Consider the following 19,879-nt stretch of genomic DNA (forward strand, 5'->3'; position numbering starts at 1 on the left):
GTTCATTTCATCATCAGATACAAGATTTCAATCGGTTGAAGCCACACTGCTTGATTTCACAACTTGGAAAATCAAGTGGTCCAAATTGCAAAGTCACTTTCAGAAAGACCTCAAAGGAGTTTGCCTAGCAATACGGAGACAAACCCAAGAGAACATGTGAAGGTGATCACTTTGAGAAGTGGACGTGAAGTTAAGGGTAGTCTCCCGAGTGAGAAGACCAATGTTGAGACCCCTGAGGTCATGGAGGTTAAGGAAATCACATAAAAGAAGGAGGTGGCAACCCCACCTTACAAGCCAAGAATCCTTTGCCCTTAAAGGTTGAAGAACGACCAAAATGATGAGTAATACAAGAAGTTCTCGGATGGCACTTCAATTGGCGGATTGAACAGTTAGGCATCCAAGGGGCATCATTGAAGACGTACTTGTGAAATTTGACAAGTACATATTTCCTGTGGACTTTGCAGTATTTGGATGTTGATGAGGATGTCAATGTTTCACTGGTACATGGGAGGCCGTTCTTGTGCACTTCCAAGGTTATTATTGACATGGATTGCAGGGAGTTGACTTTACGAGTTGGTGATGATAAGTTGACATACCGCCTCGCTGAAGCCATGCGATGTTCTCTTGATTTTGATGGTACTCTTTATTTTCTTAACACTACTAATGAGTTAATTGATGAATACGTGCAGGATGAAGAAGTGGAGAATGAAGAAGTCTTATGATAAGTGCTAGAGTAGACATATTTCTATATATGTTTCACATGCATTGAGCATCATTTTTATCATGATTTATGTCTCATATTGTGTATTTGGTATTTTTTTTTTTGTGCAATTAGGTTGTGAATATCTTTAAGGATTAAAAGGGACCAAAGATAGGCTATAAAGGCACAATATTGAGAGTCTTGTGCAATTCAAAGACCAAGACATGACAGGAGTTCATGAATGTGTAGATGTGTGCCAACTTCCAAGGAGATTCAAGTCAATTCACTAGTTGGAAGGACACAAAGGTAGTCACATCTTCATGTTCCTTCTCTTTGTGAAGATTGTAAAATCTCTCGAAGACGCATCGATGAAGCAAAGTCTTATAGTCTGCCATATGATCATGTGCCCCACTATGTGGCATTAAGAGGAGAATGTTTGGATCATGTTTGTAAAAAGTACTATAGTAAAACATTATGGAAATTCCTGCAAGCCAGGCGGGCGCTTGGATAATCCACATGGGCGCGTAGGGGCACGTGACAGGAGCGGGTTTAGGATTATAAATAGCCATTTTTCCCTATTCTTTAAGATCTTTTGTGCGACTCTTGAGGGGTGAGATGCTAGGGTTTGGAGAGGAGACCTTTGCTGATTTGGAGGGTGTTCTTCACCAACTTTGATAATTTCCTTCACTGTCATAGCATTTGGGAAGCCATCAGCAACCTAGCTTCGGGGAGGAATCCTTTAAGACGTTAAACTACCCACCAAGGCCAATCATCATGAATTCAAGGGGGTTTTCTCTATTGTTTTTGCTGTTTTTTATTGTATTAATCATTGTTTTGTAACTTGCCCCGTGGAGGGCTAAACCCTAGTAGGTATTTGGGCATGTGAACCCAAGTATCTATTCTTTTGTATTTATTTTCTTTATGCTTCTATTTAATTTGAGTTGATTTGAGTTTTAACTTTGTGATTTCATTACTTTCATGTGTTATTGATCTTTGTGATTGATCTACATTGCATGATTTGTTACTTTGATGTGAGAGGTCTCCATTAGAGTTAGAACATTCAAGGTTAAAGAGGGTTGAGAGAGTGAGTCATGAGACAGTGGAGTGTCCCTTTTCCCTTCCGATTGAGTGTTTCCTATGTCTGTATTCCCTAGACTCTATGCAACCATATTTAGTGTGAGGCGTGAGATTGAGAGATTTCCCCACTGGGACCTTCTAGTGGGTTAGGGATTCTTCGGCGGGAAATAGGGTTGGATCTATTTATATGAATCGGTTTCACTCTTAGGTATCCCTAGTGCTCATTGCGGTCATATGGGGTGTGAGGTGCTAAGATTGAGCAATTTCTCCACTGGGATCTTGTAGGGGACTAGTACCGGTGGCTTGGAGGTAAGGACCTGTTGTTCTTGGATTACCTTGACTCATTAGACTCGGTTTAGAAGCATTTAGTGAATCTTGAGCTTTATGTTAGATCCTTGGGGGAGCATTGCCCGGGTACCTCATCTTTATTGATTTAGATCTCCTTCCATTTTACCCTTGCATATTCGTCTCCGGTATTCATTTCCTCACACATTAGATCATCACACCATCCCATTTATCATTAGGCTAGATAGAAGAGAAGCAGTTAGTACTAGTAACCCTGTTCCCTGTGGTTTCGACTACCCAACTCACTGGGTATTTTATTACTTCAACACCCATGCACTTGCGGTTCACATGCATATTCGGACTCGTCATCTTATCACTTGATCTAGAGGATAAAATGGAACCTACCCCGGGGATCATGAAGAGGATGATCTAAAAAATGAAGCGAGCAAGGAGATGCCACAAGAAGTGCCCCTTGTGTAGTAACAAGCTAGATAACTTCCCCACTAACTTGAAATGATTATGTTCATCATGTTTTTAGGTTGTTTGTAAGAGGGAAACCATTATTTATGAGCCCCCGTGAGGTAAGAAGAGGTACGTCAAGCTTAGTGACATTAAACTAGCACTTCTTGGGAGGCAACCCAAGCATTTAATGCTTTTCTAGGTCTTAGTTTAGTACTTGTATGAATAAGAGCTTTAGTGTTGGTGTCTTAATCTTTACATGCATTGCTGCATTTTTCTCATGTATTATTGGGTTTTAGTGTGCTTAATTGTGATTGGCAAAGTTTCTTGGATGTTTGAGCATGTTTTCCTTGATTCTCTTGTCAGTTTTTTATAGTATAGGCAGGCTCTGAGTGTGTGTAATTGTGCATAAATTTTTCTGGAGAGTCTGTAATTTTTTCTAAGTCATCCAGAGAAGTCACACGGCCATGTGGAATTTCCACATGGGCGCGTGTCTCTTTTTAGAGCTTATCCAGAGAGGACACAGGGGTGTGTGTCTGCCCCTGTGGTGCCCCACTATGGAGGAACACGGCCGTGTGGATGCATAGAACATCAAGAAATGTGATTTTTCTTTAAAACCCACTCGCTTCTTTTCATCTTTTCACTCCTGAACACTGAATGAACACCTCTCTTCACTCTCCCGACCTCTCACTGTCTACTTAAAGGGATTTTAGCATGTTTACTGGCTGCATTCATAGATTTTTATCATCTGATCATCGATAAGCCCTCTTTCTCTTTCTCTTCACTAATTTTGATTTGTTTTGCTTAAAACTAGTGAAATGTTGCTATATTTCATAATTAAATGATTGATGTGAGCATTTAGAAAGAATTTTGAACAATATTTTGATGTATTTTCGGGTTTTAGCATCTTGGTCGTGCGGCTTTTAAGCCCCGTTGATCCACATCGGTGTGTGGAATTTCCACACGACCGTGTGGAATTTTGCAGTATGGTTTTGAGAGTATTTGGTCTATTCTCTTTTCAATTTTCACAAATATGGCTCCCAGAACAAAGAATGCTTCCGGCAAGAGTCCCATAGATCATTCTTATAGGTCGGAACATAAGGAGTTTGCTATTCCTGAGCATCAAGCTCGTTTTGAGAGATTAGCGAAACTCAAGTTTGGGCAGTCGAGGTTTCCAGACTTGAGTGCATTGAGAGAGTTTTAGCTGGGAGATGATATGGATGATAAGGTAGAGGAGCTTCTCTCTATGGGCAGCTGGAGGGGATTGTTGTCTATTCACAAGCCAGCTATCGGTATGTTGATGCTGGAGGTATTAGTGTTATTCAAGTTCGACAGGTCATATTCTAGATTTGACAGTATTGATGTCATATAATTTTGGGCATTTGGACACCATTATAGTATAAGCGTCACAGAGTTTTTAGTTCTGCTTGGATTGTACAACGAGGCTTTCACTGACACTGAGGAGTATGATCGATTACCGGCCGACTATCCTGGTAGTTTGACTCCTCAGAGAGCATGCGGGACTTTATGTGGCCATGGTTAGTATGAGCCAGGAGTGTTGAAGGCTACATGCCTCTCCCGAATAAGCTACAGATATATCCACCCAGTCCTAAGCAGATTTGTGAGCGGCCACGGTGACAGTACTGGAGTTTTGAGCAAACACGAGTTACTTTACTTACACTTCATGGTACAGAGCGAGTCGGTACATCTGGGGCACATCATGGCAGAGTATCTGAGACATCAAGTCCAGTGTTTGAGAGTAGTGGTGATCTTCCCAGGCCCATACATCACCAAACTCATCATCGTGATGGGTTTATTGGACGCTATTCACGGGGCCGAGAAAATGATTGTGCTATCTTCCCTTGGCTTGGAGACTATGAGGCTTATGGGCATAATCAGGAGGTACAGAGATGAAGTATACGTTGTGATCACACCCCACCTGAGAGAGCCGAGGAAGAGAGAGAGGCAACAGAGGTTTCTTAACCTACTCCAGAGCCATAACCTGAGCACACAGAGATCGAGGTATCCACTACAGCATAGGAGCCACCACCAGTTCAAATGTTTTCTCTATCTCAAGCCTATGATCACTTTGAGAGGCTTGAGAGTGCTATAGGAGTGCTTCAGATAGGGATAGAGGTGGTTCGCGCGGCACAGGCCAGGAACAACACCGAGGTGATGGCATGTCTAGATAGTTTACAACAGTTACTTAAGAGAGACGTAATCTCACCTTTTATTATGAGACCCCGTGCCCACCTACTCCTCCAACATCACCAGTACCACCATCCCCAGTTTCAGTAGTATTGGTTGATCCACTAGCATCAGTATCTTTACCAGCAATAGCAGATTTAACAGAGCCCGGCACTGACGCTTGATGCGTCTTTAATTTATTTTTTCTTATTTTTATGTTTTCATATTTCATTTCAGTATTATATTTCGGACTTGTATCACTCAGAAAGGATCTTCTTTCTGAGTTTATCTTTTATTTACAGTCATTCGACTTGTATTTCATTTCATATCTTTATATACTCGAGTTATTTTGTTTTCATTGAGCTTCACTGAACCCCCTTGAGTATACGTGCAGATGGTCTTGTGAGTCTGGAAATTGAGGAATAGTCATTTGCACGGTCAATGTGACATTCACATGGCTGTGTGTGCTCTACAACGCATTGGAACTCAACTCTCATTGAATATAGCTCCATCTAACGTTCCATTAGGAGTTTAAGGCAGTATTGTTTCAATTGCTCGCCTCCACAATTGTTTTTGATTGCTTTATATTTTATTGTGCTTGCATGCGTATATTGAGGGCAATGTAAATCTTAAGTGTTGTTGGGGGAGTTGACATTACACATGTTCTATACTTATGCTTTCATTGTTCATGCTCATGTAGCCAGTGGCGGTTCACCTTAGTTACAATGGTTGTATTCTTAAGTTTAGGGTAATTTTTAACATTGAATGTTCTCATGCTCTAGTTTACTTGAATTTGTAGGAATTTTTGCCCAAGTGACACTTATTGCACTACTCACTCATTAAACCTTGTGGAAACTCAAGTTTGACATTTAAGAGACTATTTTAGTTTGTTTCTTGTTTTAATCTTGTTGACAAAATATTATTGTTGTATTAAAAGAAAAAAAAAAGAAAAAAATAGTTATCTTTGTTTTGTTTGTGGATTGGAGGTGGAAAGAGCTACTACCACCTATGAAGTATGAAGCTACTCTCATAAGTCAGATACTAGTTATGCCCTAGTGAGAGAAATAGCTATCTCATGGTATAAGTGAAAGCTACTACCCTGGTAGAAAGAGCTACCACCTCGAAAGTGTGAAAGCCACCTTAGAGTCCATTTAGGAAAGTGCTACCTTAGAAGATGTGTGAAGCTACTGCCCACTCTTTTGTTTTTGTACACAAATAACTCCCTCTTACTTTTAGCTTTGAGGAGTATATGTTGGTTTGACTTCAGTGAGTTTATACACACTTACACGTTATCAGTTTGTTGTCCTTTTTGAATCAAGTTTTTAGCTAGAACATTGATTTTTCTTATTCAGTGTTGAAATTTTTCCTTACTTGTAGAATGCTTTCCTTGCATGCTTTTAGTGAACCTAAGGCTAAGCACTTCCAATTTTCTTTCTTATATGCTTTAGTGTTTTATTTTCACTTGAGGACAAGCAAAAGCTTAAGTGTAGGGCAGTTTGATAAGTGCTTGTGTATTAGTAATATGAAGTATTTTTCTCTTGCATTGAGCATTACTTTTCTCAGATTGTATCACTTATGCATGTGTATTTATGTTCTTTTATGCATTTAGGGTTTGTGGAGACAAGCATAGAAGAAAGGAACCAAAAGTAGATTGGGGATGCATATTGTTGATGAAATCTTTGAGTGAACAAACACAAAGACACAAGTTGTGCTCAAAGACATGTGAGTGTGTGCCAACCTCCATTGTCCTCGAACGAACATACAAATTATAGGGGCACAAAGGTAGTCACACTCATGTGTTCTGACTTGTGTAATGCTAGCAAGATCTTTGTTAATGTGATTTTATTGAAGACGCAATGCTATCTACCGCATGGTGTGTGCCCTGTTCATGTGGCCTCGATGAGAAGTGTGGATTCAGCAATATTTTAGCAAAATTACTGTAGCAGTTACTATTTACAGCTCAGAAAAATTCAATTGTTGGAGATTCACATGTGCGTGTGGAAATTCCACTCGCATGTGTGGATGTCCGATTCCAACCCTATTTAAGCGGTGACTTGAGACGTTTTGAAGAATCCTTTTCTCATCTTTTGCCCAACTTTGGAGGCACTCATTGCTAGGGATTGGGGAGGCTTTCGCAAGGGGTTTGGAGTGGTTCAACGGCCTTCAACACCGCATTCCTATGGAAGATAATTATTAGGGAAGCTTTCGTCGGAGTCGGTTCAGCGAGGTGTGCCCTAGCCTTGACGAGGGAACCTTTGGAGAAGATGAGACTTCTCCATGAGACAATCGATACGGATTACGAGGGGTTTTGACTTATTGATTGCATTCTTTTAAATTTGATTTCCTTATTAATTGTATCTTGCTACATAGAGAGCTAAACCCCTAATTTGTGCTTGGACTTGTAAACCCTAGGATGATTTTTTTTTATTGACATTTTATTTTGTTTCTTTAATTGATGTTTTTAATTGAGTTCCAATCTTGAATACTTGTTGAGTTAATTTTTCTTTAGAGTAACACTAGGGTTGAGAATCCATCTTGGTAATCTTTGTGGATGAGTGACATACCATGAGGGTTTGACAAAGCAAGTTTGGAGAGGATCGAGAGGATGAGTCAAGAGGCAGTGGAATATCCCATTCCCTTCTAATGTGATTTATCCTACCTCTGCATTACAAGAGTTCTTTGCGGTTACAATAGTGTGAAGTGCAAAGAGTGGAACTCCGCTAGGGCTTAATTGCGCAAGCAAAAGAGTGAAGCGTTTAAGTAATCCTTAGTGCTGTGGCTTAATTGTAACTAGGGGTTTTCGCCTGGACCAAAGGGTTAGATCTATATTAGGGAATAAGGTTTATCACTTGGAGTCCCCAGAGCTTCTTGTAACCCCAACGCAGTGTGAGGCGTCAGGAGTACTCCTTTCCGCTGGGCATAGTGTAGGGTTATTAACGGTTGACCTTAGGTTTGGGACCGTGTGTTATAGGATTTCCATGACTCATTAAACATCAGTTAATAGACATAATGATTGGTCTTGTACTTGAAACAATAGTCCTAGGGGGAGCAATGTCTGGGTCGCCCATTTTCTATCGATTGCCTTTCCTATTATTCTCTTGCATCTCTTTCTTATTTTCTTTATTTTTATTTGCATCGATTTTGTTCACACCACTTTGAATCATCTTCAGCATAGTTAAATAGCCATTTTTATGTTTCTGATCACTATTCCCTGTGGATACGGCTACTCAATCACAAGGGTAATTTATTACTTCGACAACCCGTGCACTTACAGTACACACACAAGAGGTGTGTAGATGTGTGCTTTCCCGCAAGTGTACGGGGTCGCCAAGTAATACCCTATGAGTGATACAGGGGTCATATTCCACGGGGCTAAGGAACTCCTATTACTCCTCCATCACTTACTTTCTAACCTTACAACTTAAACATGGTATTTCACTCTAATACATGCAACCCTAATATCGGCAATCTCTTCTCGGCCGCAGGACAAATGACGAGCCGACGTCTCTCCCTAAGATCTGCTGTAATGTGTTGAAATGTGCCATAAACTCTGTATACTGTGTGGCCTGCGTAGCCCTAATATCGGTAATCTCTGCTGGGGCCTTTGCTACCTCTGTCCATATCACACCCACAGCGCTCTCGAGCCTCTCAAAACGATCATGGGCTCGAGATGGTGAAAACATGCGCACGGGGGTGGTCCTTTATCCCCGGAGGTGCCTCGGTCTCCATGGGTGCTGACTGACGCTCGGGAGGCAGGCTGCGAAGCCTCGGCATCATCACCCTCCTCCTCAGCTATCTCTGAGTTCGGTAGAACCAGGTCATAAACCGCCATGCGAACCCTGTGAACCATGCCAATCAATCTCATCGTCTCTAAGCTCAGGGGCGCAGGTATACTCATCTTCTCGGCCCTGCGAATCGTGCCCAAGAGACCCATGCCCAGAACTAGTCTCATAATGTAAGGGCTCGAGAAGATTGCTCCCAATCTAGCATAATGGCCCTGATGTCGAATCTACTGAGCGACGATGTGCCCTAGATGGATTAGTATGTGCTTCATCATTAAATACAAGTATAGAAGCTCATGGCGGCTTAGAACGCCAGTGCTATTACCACGGTCATTCACCGACGTGCTCATGATGGCATGTAGATATCAGTACATAGGTCGGGAAAGGCACGTGGCCTTGGACACCCTCGACTCATACTGGCCCTGACCACATAATGCTCTTTAAGCTCTCTGTGGGGTCAGGGCTCCAGGATAATTTGTCGCTAACTGAGAGCACTCCTCAATGTGTGTAAATGCCTCCTCGTATAAGCCGAGCTGAACTAAGAACTGAGTGATACTCAGACTATAGTGATGTCCAAGTGCTCTGAACTGAACAATGTCGAGGTCGTCGAATTTCGCATAGGATCTGTCGAACTCGAATGACGACAGAACCTCCAGTGTAAGCTCCCGGATGGCTGGCTCTCTAATCGACAACAACTGCCTTTAACCACCCACCGACACGAGATCCTCGACCTCATCGGCGAACTCATCTCCCTACTGTAAATCTCTTAGTATGCTCGTGTCTAAGAATCGAGTTTCTCCAAACCGAAGTCTTGACAAACGCTCGAACCGAAGCTGGTGCTCGGGGATGGTGAATCGCATACTCTTGGACTCAAGAGATGACTCTCGCGGTCGCTTATCAGCTTGCTTCTTTGACCGAGGTGCCATAATATGCAAAAATTGAAAGAGAATCGATCAAACAAGTTAATTAAACATAGCTGCAAAAATCCAAACTGTCGTGCTGAATTTCCGCACGGCCGTGTGGATCCACGGGGCGTGAACAAACGGACGGCCACGCTTCAAACTCCACAAACACACCATTATAATGCTTCTACTTCGTTCTAAATATAAATAAACATTCTAATTGAAGAAATGAAGCATTATTGACTAGTTTCATTGATGAAAATCATGAATTTGCAAAGGAAATCGAAGATAGGGCTTACCGTCGAGTTAAGATGAGAAAGCTTTGAAAACGGCCGGAAAACCAAGCAAAATCCTTCCAAATTAGCGATTCGAGGTCGGGAAACAAAATAGGAGTTCTCTCAGACAAATGGAGGATATGAGGGTGAAGAGAAACTATAATCCTTTTAAAAGGACTCGGGCCTTTTGGCATTCTGTACATCTGCACGGGTGCGTGAAAATTACCAACGCCCGTGCATCTCCATAGGAAAGCCTCACAGGGGCAGATGCACGCCCCTGTATGATCTTGGGAAAACACTCACTGCCTCTGAATGCTCTCGCACGGGCGTGCGGAAAATACCCACGCCCGTGCGCCCGACACACAGGGGCTGCCACACACCCCTGTGGCTGCTCAGGACATCGGAGAAAAATTGCTAAGTGTTCCGCACACCCGTCCAGAAATTCTGCACGGGCGTGGACATTCACAGGTCCAACACACAGGGGCAAGCGCACACCCCTGTGTCTTCTCGGGATGGAGAGAGCTCCTCTACAGAAATTCACATGGACGTGTGAAAATTACCCACGCCTGTGGAATTTTTACAAGGTTGCCTACAGTGGTGAGTCCACGCCCCTGTATGCTCTCTAGATAATCTGCCAATCTTTGCAGGAATTCACACGCACGTGCGAAAATTATCCACGGGCGTGCGAGAATCACATGGTCGTTCACAGGGGCGAGTCCACGTCCCTGTGCCTTCTCTAGATGAGCTCACAACGCAAATTCACGGGCGTGCCGAAATTCCACACACCCGTGCATTTTCTCTAGATGCCTTAGAAAATTCTGCAGGATCTGCAGAAAAATATCTAAACATGTTTACACACTTAGAGCCTGCCCTAATATGCAAATTATACCAGTGAGAAACATGATAGATAGCTCAAATGACCAAAACTTTGCCAAATCCAGGTGAAAACACACAATGACAATTCAAAACCCACAATAAAATGGCAGCACAAGTATATAAAAATCAAGACACCAACAGTCAACACTTTATTCATTCACACACTAAACTACTAAACTATGACAAATAGTAAGCACTTGGGTTGCCTCCCAAGAAGCGCTTGTTTAACGTCACTTAGCTTGACGTACCTTGTCTTATCTCACGGGGGCTCATAGATGAAGGTTGCCCTCTTACCCATGGCTTGGAAGCACGACGAATGAAATCTCTTGAGGATAGAGGGTGAATTATCGGGCTTGGGACCACCTAACAATGGTTAATCTAACTTCTTTGGTTCACGCATGTCTCTAACAGCCTTGGAGCATTTCCGGTGGTGTCTCCTCGTCCTCTTCATCTTCCGAAGCACTTTCTTCAAGATCCCGGGGTAGATGGTACTTCTTCCGTTGAACCAAGCATCATTACTTCTTCATTGTCCTCCTCTTGGTCGAACAAGCCTTCGTATGGATCCAAATTGAACAATTCCTGCATGTATTCATCAATAATCTCATCAGTAGCATCTATAAAATACAAAGTATCATCGAAATCAAGAGAATGCCGCATGGCTTCAGTAAGGCGGTATGTGAGCTTATCATCTCCAACACTTAATGTTAGCTCTCCGCCGCCCATGTCAATCAAGGCTTTGGAAGTCCGCAAAAATGACCTCCCAAGTATCAAGCGTACATCCGCATCCTCATCGGCATCTAGCACTACAAAGTTAACTAGAAAAATATACTTGTCCACCTTGACAGCACATCTTCGATGATGCCCCTCGGATGTCTTACCGTTTGGTCCGCCAATTACAAAGTCATCAGAGTAGGCCTAGGCTTGCCCAAGCCTAGCTTTTGAAAGAAGGTGTATGGCATAACATTGATACTGGCTCTTAAGTCCGCCAATGCCATTTCTTCACCTATATTGCCAATATTCCATAAAATGATGAAGCTTCCCGGGTTTTTCTTCTTGTTCGGCATGTTCTTTTGCAAAACCGCCGAGCAAGATGCATCTAAAATCACTGAAGCACTCTACTTTAACTTCCTCTTGTTGGCCAACAAGTCTTTCTAGAATTTTGCATACTTAGGAATTTGGGCCAATGCATTAACAAAAGGAATGTTGATGTGGAGTTGTTTAAAAAAACTCAGGAACTTCTTGTACTGTTCATCCCCTTGGTCATTCTTTAATCTAGAGGGATAAGGGATTCTTAGCTTGAAAGGTGGGGGTGCCACCTCCTTCTCTTTGCTTGCTCCCTTCTCAACCTCTATAACCTCGGGTGCGTGCTCATTAGGCTTCTCACTCAGAAGCCTACCTTCGACCTCACGACCACTTCTCAAAATGATTGCCTTCACATGCTCTTTGGGGTTGGTCTCGGTGTTACTCGGCAAGCTTTTTTGTGGCCTTTCTGATAAGGACTTCGCAATCTGCCCTAATTGATTTTCAAGATTATATAAAGAGGCGGTGTGGTTGTGAAGTGTAGCCTCAACTGATTGGAACCTTGTATTAGATGACTGCACAAACCTTGTTAAGGCCTTCTCCATACCTGAAACTCTATTTTTCATGTTTGGGGCTTGCTGTTGTTGGAAACCAGGTGGCCTGATAAGTGCTTGTGCGATATGGATGCGAAGCGTTCATTCCTTATGTTGAGCATTACTTTTCTTAAGTTTTTACACTAATATATGTGTTTTTATATTACTTTTATGCAGGTAGGGTTGTGAGGCCAAGTATGAAGGAAAGAAGCCAATGTGGATTACAATGCACCGATTTTGGAGGAAATCTTGCTAAGGTTCAAATGAGAAGACATAGGTCGATGTGAGATGCTAGAGTGTGTGCCAACCTCCTCGTATTCGAGTTGGCACATCCATTTGGAGGGGCACAAAGGCAGTCACACTCAAGCATTCCGACTTATGCACATAGAACAAGAGCTTCACCAACGTGCCTATCATTGAAGATGCAAGTGATCCATGACGTGAACGTGTGCCCGTTTGCCCGTTTATGCTACTCCAATGAAAGTATGGATTCAGGAAGCTATTCCGGTTGGATACTGTAGCAGAGCACTGTAGCAACACGGTAGAAAGTATTATAGCAGCACTGTTCACAGCGGGCCGAGAAAATAGAATTCAGAGGATCCACACGGGCTTGTGGAAATTATCCACGCCCGTGTGGAAATATCCCACAGGCGCGTGAAGCATCCACGCCCGTGTAGTCACCTGATTCCAGCCCTATTTAAGAGCCGAATCAGCCCCTATTTAAGTATTCTTTTCTCCATCTTTTTCCCAACTTGAGAGAGGGCTTCGGCTAGGGTTTCGAGGGATATTGGCCAAGGTTTTGGAGAGGTTCTACGGCTTTGACATCATCATTCCTTAGTAAGAAGGTTGGTAGGGGAGCTTCCGTCAAGGCGTATCCTATACCGGACGAGGGAATCCTTGGAAGACGAGTAGAGGGCTTTCCACAACACCATCGACACGACTATCAAGGGTGTTTCTTTATGGCTTCATTGTTTTTACATTCTATTTCTTTGATTGTACTTAGCTCCATGGAGAGCTAAACCCCGAGTGGGTACTCGGGTATTGTGAACCCTAGGATGTATTTGTTTCTTTGAACCTCTTTATTATGCTTTCTATAAATTGATGTTTATTGTGAGTTCCAACCTTGAATTCTTGATTGTATGAACATTTCCCCTAGTGTGACACTAGGGTTGAGAGTTCTTGTTGGTAACCTTGTGAGTGAGTGACACACCACGAGCGTTAGACAAAGCTAGGTTGGAGAGGGTTGAGAGGATGAGTCGAGAGGTACAGGAGCGTCTCCTTTCCCCTCCGGCGTGATAGATTCTACCTTCGTTCCTCGAGTTCTTTGCGGACATAATAGAGTGAATGGTTTAAGGGATGAACTTCCACTGGGGCTTAGTTGCGCGTGAAACAGAGTGAAACGTTGAGGTGATCTTAGTATCTAGGGCTCAATTGTGGTTAGGGACCTTCCACCTGGACCAAAGGGTTAGGTCTATAATTAGGAAGAGATTTATCACTTGGAATCCCTAGAGCTCATTGCAACTCTATGCGAGTGCGAGGTGTTGAGATTGTTCGATTTCACCTCCGGGACATGTATAAAGTTAGGCATAGTTGACCTTAGATTTGGGACTATGTAATTAAGGATTTCCACGACTCACAATTGCATTGATTAGGAAGCATAACAGAGGGTTCTTGCACTTGAAACAATTATCCTAGGCGGAGCATTATCCCGGTACCCCATCTTTATCGATTGCCTTACCCCCCTTCTTTACTTTTGCTCTCTTACTTGTTGTTTTTACTGTTGAGAATTGAATCATTATCACACTCATCATCATTGATCTTTTACATAGCTAAGAATCGAATTAAGTATTTTTATTCCCTACTCCCTGTGGATTCGATACCCGCTCACCCGGGATTATTACTTCGACAAACCCGTGCACTTGCGGGATATACACAAGGGACCTTGGTTGCTCCACGAGAAATTGGGATGACTCTTCCAACCTGGATTGTAGGTATTGCTGTATGGATTTCCTTGATTGCTCATAGCATTACCTATAAAATCGACATTCCCAACCGAAGATAATAGAGAGCGGGTAATCGGAGGGAGTATGTTCTCCACTACACCCGGTGCAGGTAATCACGGCTACCACTCTATTCGAAGTTAGAAGATCTAACTTCTTACTCAATGATTCCACTTGAGCAGCCAACGAAGTCATTGCATCTATCTCATGGAGACCGGCCACCTTCTTCTTCTCCCTAGCATTCCATTGGTAGTTGTTTAACCCCATTTCTTCAATTAGTTGATGGGCCTCACTAGGGGTCTTTCTACCTTAGGTACCTCCTACTGCCGCATCCAAGAGTTGCCTTGTACTCGGATTTAAACCGTTGTAAAAGGTCTGAACAATCATCCACTCCGAGAATCCATGTTGCAGGCACTTTCTCAAGAGCTCCTTGAACCTTTCCTACATCTCAAACAGAGATTCCAATTCCAACTGTACAAAGGACGAGATCTCATTCCTAAGTTTTGCGGATTTTTCAGGAGGAAAATATCGGGCAAGAAAAGCTTCTACCATCTCCTCCCATGTGGTAATCGAGGCTCTAGGTAATGAGTATAGCCACTGCTTCGCTCTCCCCTTTAAGGAAAATGGGAAGGCTCTCATCTTGATGGCATCATCCATCACCCCATTTATCTTCAGCATGTCACACACATCGAGAAAGTTCTCTATATGACTGTTTGGATCCTCATTGGCCAAACCATTAAACTGTGCAGATTGTTGTAACATGTGGATGAATGCCGGCTTCAGCTCGAAGTTCTGAGCTGTAATTGGGGACGCACAATGCTCGATTGCATCCCTAACACTGAAGGTCTGGCATAATCGGATGATGTCCGCTGCTGCTCATTCTGTTCTGCCATGTTTTCATATTCTTCTACTTCTAAATCAGCTAGATTAGACTATTCTTGCACAGGTTCTTTCCCTTTTCTTCTAATTATACGTTGAAGCTCGGGATCTCCTTCAATCAGTAATGAGGGGTTCCCTTGGGTCATAACCTGGAGCTGCACCCAAAAAGAAAGATAAAGAAATCAGAATGATAATAGAATAAGAAAGTATGAAATATAATGAATAAATGAATAGCTAAGAAAAATAAGTGCAAAGTATCTCTAAACGCCTACTTCCTGGCAACGGTGCCAAAAACTTGACACGTCCGTATATGCATGTAAACCGTAAGTACATGGGTGTCGAAGTAATAATCCAAGATGAGTGGGTATCGTATCCACAGAGAGTAGGGAATAAAGACACTTCAGTTGTTTCTTAACTAATGTGGAAGATGAATAGTGATAAGTGTGACAAAATGTGAAATAACGGAAATAAAAGCAACAAGATAGAGAGCACAAGTAAAGGAGAAGGTAAGGCAATCGATAAAGGGCTGGAATTGGGAATCCACATGCCCGTGTGGGCGCCCTTGTGGATTTTTCACACGGGGGGTGGAATTTCCACACGCCCGTGTGGATTCTCTATTTTCTTGTTTTCTATGCCGCCTGTAAACAGTACTGCTGCAGTATTTTTGCTACAATGTTTTCTACAATACCCTGCTACAATACCTACCTGAAATACTCCCGAATCCATACTTTCATCGAGGTAACGCAAATGGGCACACAATTACGTCGTGGATCGCCTTGCTTCTTTAATAACGGACATGTTGGTGTAGATCTTGTTCTATATGCACAAGTCGGAATGCTTGAATGTGACTGCCCTTATGCCTCTCCAAATAGTTGTGGTAACTTGAGTATGAGGAGGTTTGCACACATTCCTACATCTGGAACCCGACCTATGTCTTCGCGTTTGAACCTTAGCAAGATTTCCTCCAAATTAGTGCATTATGACCCATATTGGCTTTTTTCTCTCATAATCGGCCTCACAACCCTACCTGCATGAAAGTAACATAATTGCACTCATATTACTATTAAAGCTCGAGAAAAGTAATGCTCAACACAAAGAAAGAACACTTCGTATGCTTATCCCACAAGCACTTATCATCTATTTTAGCTATTCATCACTTGTTCTATTTAACACTTTCTTATTCTTCATTCTTTTTTGTTTTCCTTTTCTTATTTGCAGCTCCAGGTTATAACCTAAGGAAAGCCTTCAACATTGGTTGAAGGTGATTCGGGCATTGGAAAAAGAATTCATAGAAGGGAAAACGAACCTGTGCAAGAGTCTAATCAAGCTGAATGAGAAATTGAAGGGTGTGATAATATGGCATAATAGAATGAGCAGCAGAGGACACTCTCAGATTATGCCAGACCCACAGTTCTTGGCATGCTGTCTAGTATTGTTCGACCACTAATTACGGCTTAGAATTTTGAGCTTAATCCAGGCTTCATCTAGATGTTACAGCAGTCAGCATAGTTTAATGGTGTGGCCGATGAGGATACAAACAATCACATTGAGAACTTCTTGGAAGTGTACGACATGCTCAAGATTAATGGTGTTACAGATAATGCTATCAAGTTGAGGGCCTTCCCATTTTCCTTGAAATAGAGAGTGAAGCAATGGCTACATTCATTACCTATAGTATCGATCACCACATGGGAGGAGATGGTAGAAGCTTTTCTTGCCCGATATTTCCCTACCCGAAAAAAATCTGTGAAGCTTAGGTATGAAATATCTGCTTTTGTACAAATGGAATTTGAGTCTCTTTTTGAGACATGGAATAGGTTTAAGGAGCTCCTATGGAAATGTCCTCAACATGGGTTCCCCGAGTTGATGATTATTCAGACTTTCTATAGTTGGTTGAACCCAAGGACAAAGAAGTTACTTGATGCTATAGGAGGAGATATCTTAGGAAGCAAGATCCCGAAAGAAGCCCAACATCTCATTGAAGAAATGGTTATTTATGGTTATCAGTGGAACACACGGGATAGAAAGAAGGTAGCCAGACTTCATGAGGTTGATGCAATCACTTCATTGGCGGCCCAAGTTGAGTCATTGAGCAAGACGTTAAACACCTTAACTTCTCCTATAGTGGCAGCCGTGATGAGTTGCACCGGGTGTAGGGGAGGACATGCTCCATTTCATTTTCCAATTTTTATTAGTGGTGCATCCTCATTGGAACAGGTTGACTTTGTGGGTAATGCAATGAGAGGTCAAGGAAATCCATATAGCAATACCTACAATCTGGGCTGGAGGAGCAACCCAAACCTTTCTTGGAGTAATCAAGGGCAACAGAAGACTATGGCACAACCGGGTTTCCAACAACAGCAACAAGCCCCGAACATGGAGAATAGAGTTTCAGAATTAGGAAACTGGATGACTGATTTAGAGAAGGCTTTGACTAAGTTCATTTCATCATCGGATACAAGATTTCAATCAGTTGAAGCCACACTTCGCAACCACACCGCTTTATTGCATAACTTGGAAAATCAAGTGGGCCAAATTGCGAAGTCACTTTTAGAAAGACCTCAAGGGAGTTTACCTAGAAACACGGAGACAAATCAAAGAGAACACATGAAGTCTATCACTTTGAGAAGTGGTCGTGAAATTGAGGGTAGGCTCCCGAGTGAGAAGACCAATGTTGAGTCACCCGAGGTCATGGAGGTTAAGGAAATCGTAAAAAGGAAGGAGGTGGCACCACCACTTTACAAGCTAAGAATCCCTTACCCTTCATGGTTGAAGAACGACTGAAATGATGAGTAATACAAGAAGTTCTTATGTTTATTCAAGTAGTTGCACATCAACATTCCATTTGCAGAGACGTTGTCTCAAATGCCTCGTTATGCAAAGTTTCTCAAGGATCTCTTTACCAACAAGAGGAAGTTGGAGGAGAGTGCATTTGTGATTCTAGATGCTTCATGTTTGGCGGTGTTGCAAAAGAATATGCCGAACAATAAGAAGGACCCCGAAAGCTTTATCATTCCATGCGACATTGGTAATTTGGGTAAAGAAAAGGCATTGGCGGATTCAAGGGCTAGCATCAACATCATGCCTTATACATTCTTCCAGAAGCTAGGCTTGGGAGAGCCTAGGCTCACTCGGATAATACTTCAATTGACAAATTAAACAATTAGGTATTCGAGGGGTATCATTAAAGATGTACTTGTGAAAGTTGACAAGTACATATTTCCTCTGGACTTAGTAGTGTTGGATGTTGATGAGGATGTCAATGTTTCTGCTGATACTTAGGGAGGCTGTTCTTGCACACTTCCTAGGTTCTTATTGATGTGGATGGCAGGGATTTGACTTTACGAGTTGGTGATTACAAGTTAACATACGACATTCTCTTGATTTTGATGACATGTTTTATTTTCTTGACACTACTGATGAGTTAATTGATGAATAAGTGTAGGAAATGATGTGTCCGGACCAATATGAAGGGTGCTATATCAAGAAGTGGAGAATGAAGAAGTCTTATCACTTGGTCTAGAGGACAAGATAGAACCTACGCCGGGGATCATGAAGAGGACAAGGAGACACCACAAGAAGCGTCCCAAGGCTAATGGGGATGTGCAAGCATGGAGTAAGGGTGACGAACCCTTGTGTAGTGACAAGCTCGATAACTCTCCCTCTACCTTGAAATGATTATATTCATCATGCTTTCAGGTTGTCAATAAGAGGGAAACCTTTATTTATGAGCCCAAGTGAGGTAAGAAGAGGTAAGTCAAGCTTAGTGACATTAAACAAGTGTTTCTTGGGAGGTAACCAAGGCATTTAATGTTGTTCTAGGTCTTAGTTTAGTACTTGTATGAATAAGAGCTTTAGTTTTGGTGTCTTGATTTTTACATGCTATTGCTGCGTTTTTCTTGTGGATTTTTGGGTTTTAGTGTGCTTAATTGTGATTGGTGAAGTTTCTTGGTCGTTTAAGGTTGTTTTCCTTCATTCTCTGGTCAGTTTTTCATAGTATAGGCAGGAGGTTTTGAGTATGTGTAATTATGCAGAAATTTTTCTGGAGACTCTGTAATTTTTTCTAAGTTATCTCGAGAAGACACATGGCCATGTGGAATTTCCACACGGGCGTGTATCTCCATTCAGAGCTTATTTAGAGAGGACACAGGGGTGTGCGTCTGCTCCTATGAATGGCCTTCTGATGGTAACATGCCCATGGGTAATTTCCACACGGGCGTGTGTTATTTTGTAGAGTTCTCAGACTCCATCTCAAGAAGATATAGGGGCATGTGAATGCCCCTGTGGATGACCCTGTGAACTACACATAAGCGTGGATAATTTCTATACGCCCGTGTGAAACTCTACAAAGTGTTTTCCTCCATCCCGAGAAGACACAGGGGCGTGTGAGTGCCCTTATGAGTACCCCTGTGAGAATCCACACGCCCGTGTGGAATTTCAACAGGGGCGTGTGGAAAACTTAGCTAAATTTTCATGTGGACAGAGAAGCCACAGAGGCGTGTGGGTGCCCCTGTGGGTCGGGCACACAGGTGTGTGGAATTTCCACACGCCTGTGTGGATGCATGCAGAGCTAACTTAGGTTATCCCGAGACCACACAGGGTGATGGTTGTTCCGCAAGTGCATGGGGTCGTGAAGTAATATCTCTCATGCGAGCATGAGAGGGTCGTATTTCCTCGGCCCAAGGAGCTATCCTTACTTTCTTTTCACTCGTTGTCTAACCTACAAATCACTTTATGTTTAAACCTACTAACAAAAGTGAAACTAAGCAAGTAATTGTGAAAAGGCTGATTGAGAAGATGAAAATCAAGAAATGAGGGAGGTCACCGTTGTGGATCCCCCAGGG

At 42.5% G+C, this 19,879-nt stretch overlaps 2 non-coding genes across 2 annotated transcripts; one reads left to right on the top strand and one right to left on the bottom strand.

Annotated features, from left to right (window-relative positions):
• The first annotated feature begins 14,553 nt into the window (after positions 1 to 14,553).
• Positions 14,554 to 14,660, top strand: LOC120279733. Its single transcript, XR_005542037.1, has one exon. It is a non-coding gene; the product is annotated as a small nucleolar RNA R71 (small nucleolar RNA).
• A 2,124-nt stretch (positions 14,661 to 16,784) lies between these two features.
• On the bottom strand, positions 16,785 to 16,891 carry LOC120279819. The gene has a single exon (XR_005542120.1). It is a non-coding gene; the product is annotated as a small nucleolar RNA R71 (small nucleolar RNA).
• Between the last annotated feature and the right edge of the window lie 2,988 nt (positions 16,892 to 19,879).

The sequence above is a fragment of the Dioscorea cayenensis genome, chromosome 16 (assembly GCF_009730915.1).
Source record: "Dioscorea cayenensis subsp. rotundata cultivar TDr96_F1 chromosome 16, TDr96_F1_v2_PseudoChromosome.rev07_lg8_w22 25.fasta, whole genome shotgun sequence".
Taxonomy (NCBI): Eukaryota; Viridiplantae; Streptophyta; class Magnoliopsida; order Dioscoreales; family Dioscoreaceae; genus Dioscorea; species Dioscorea cayenensis.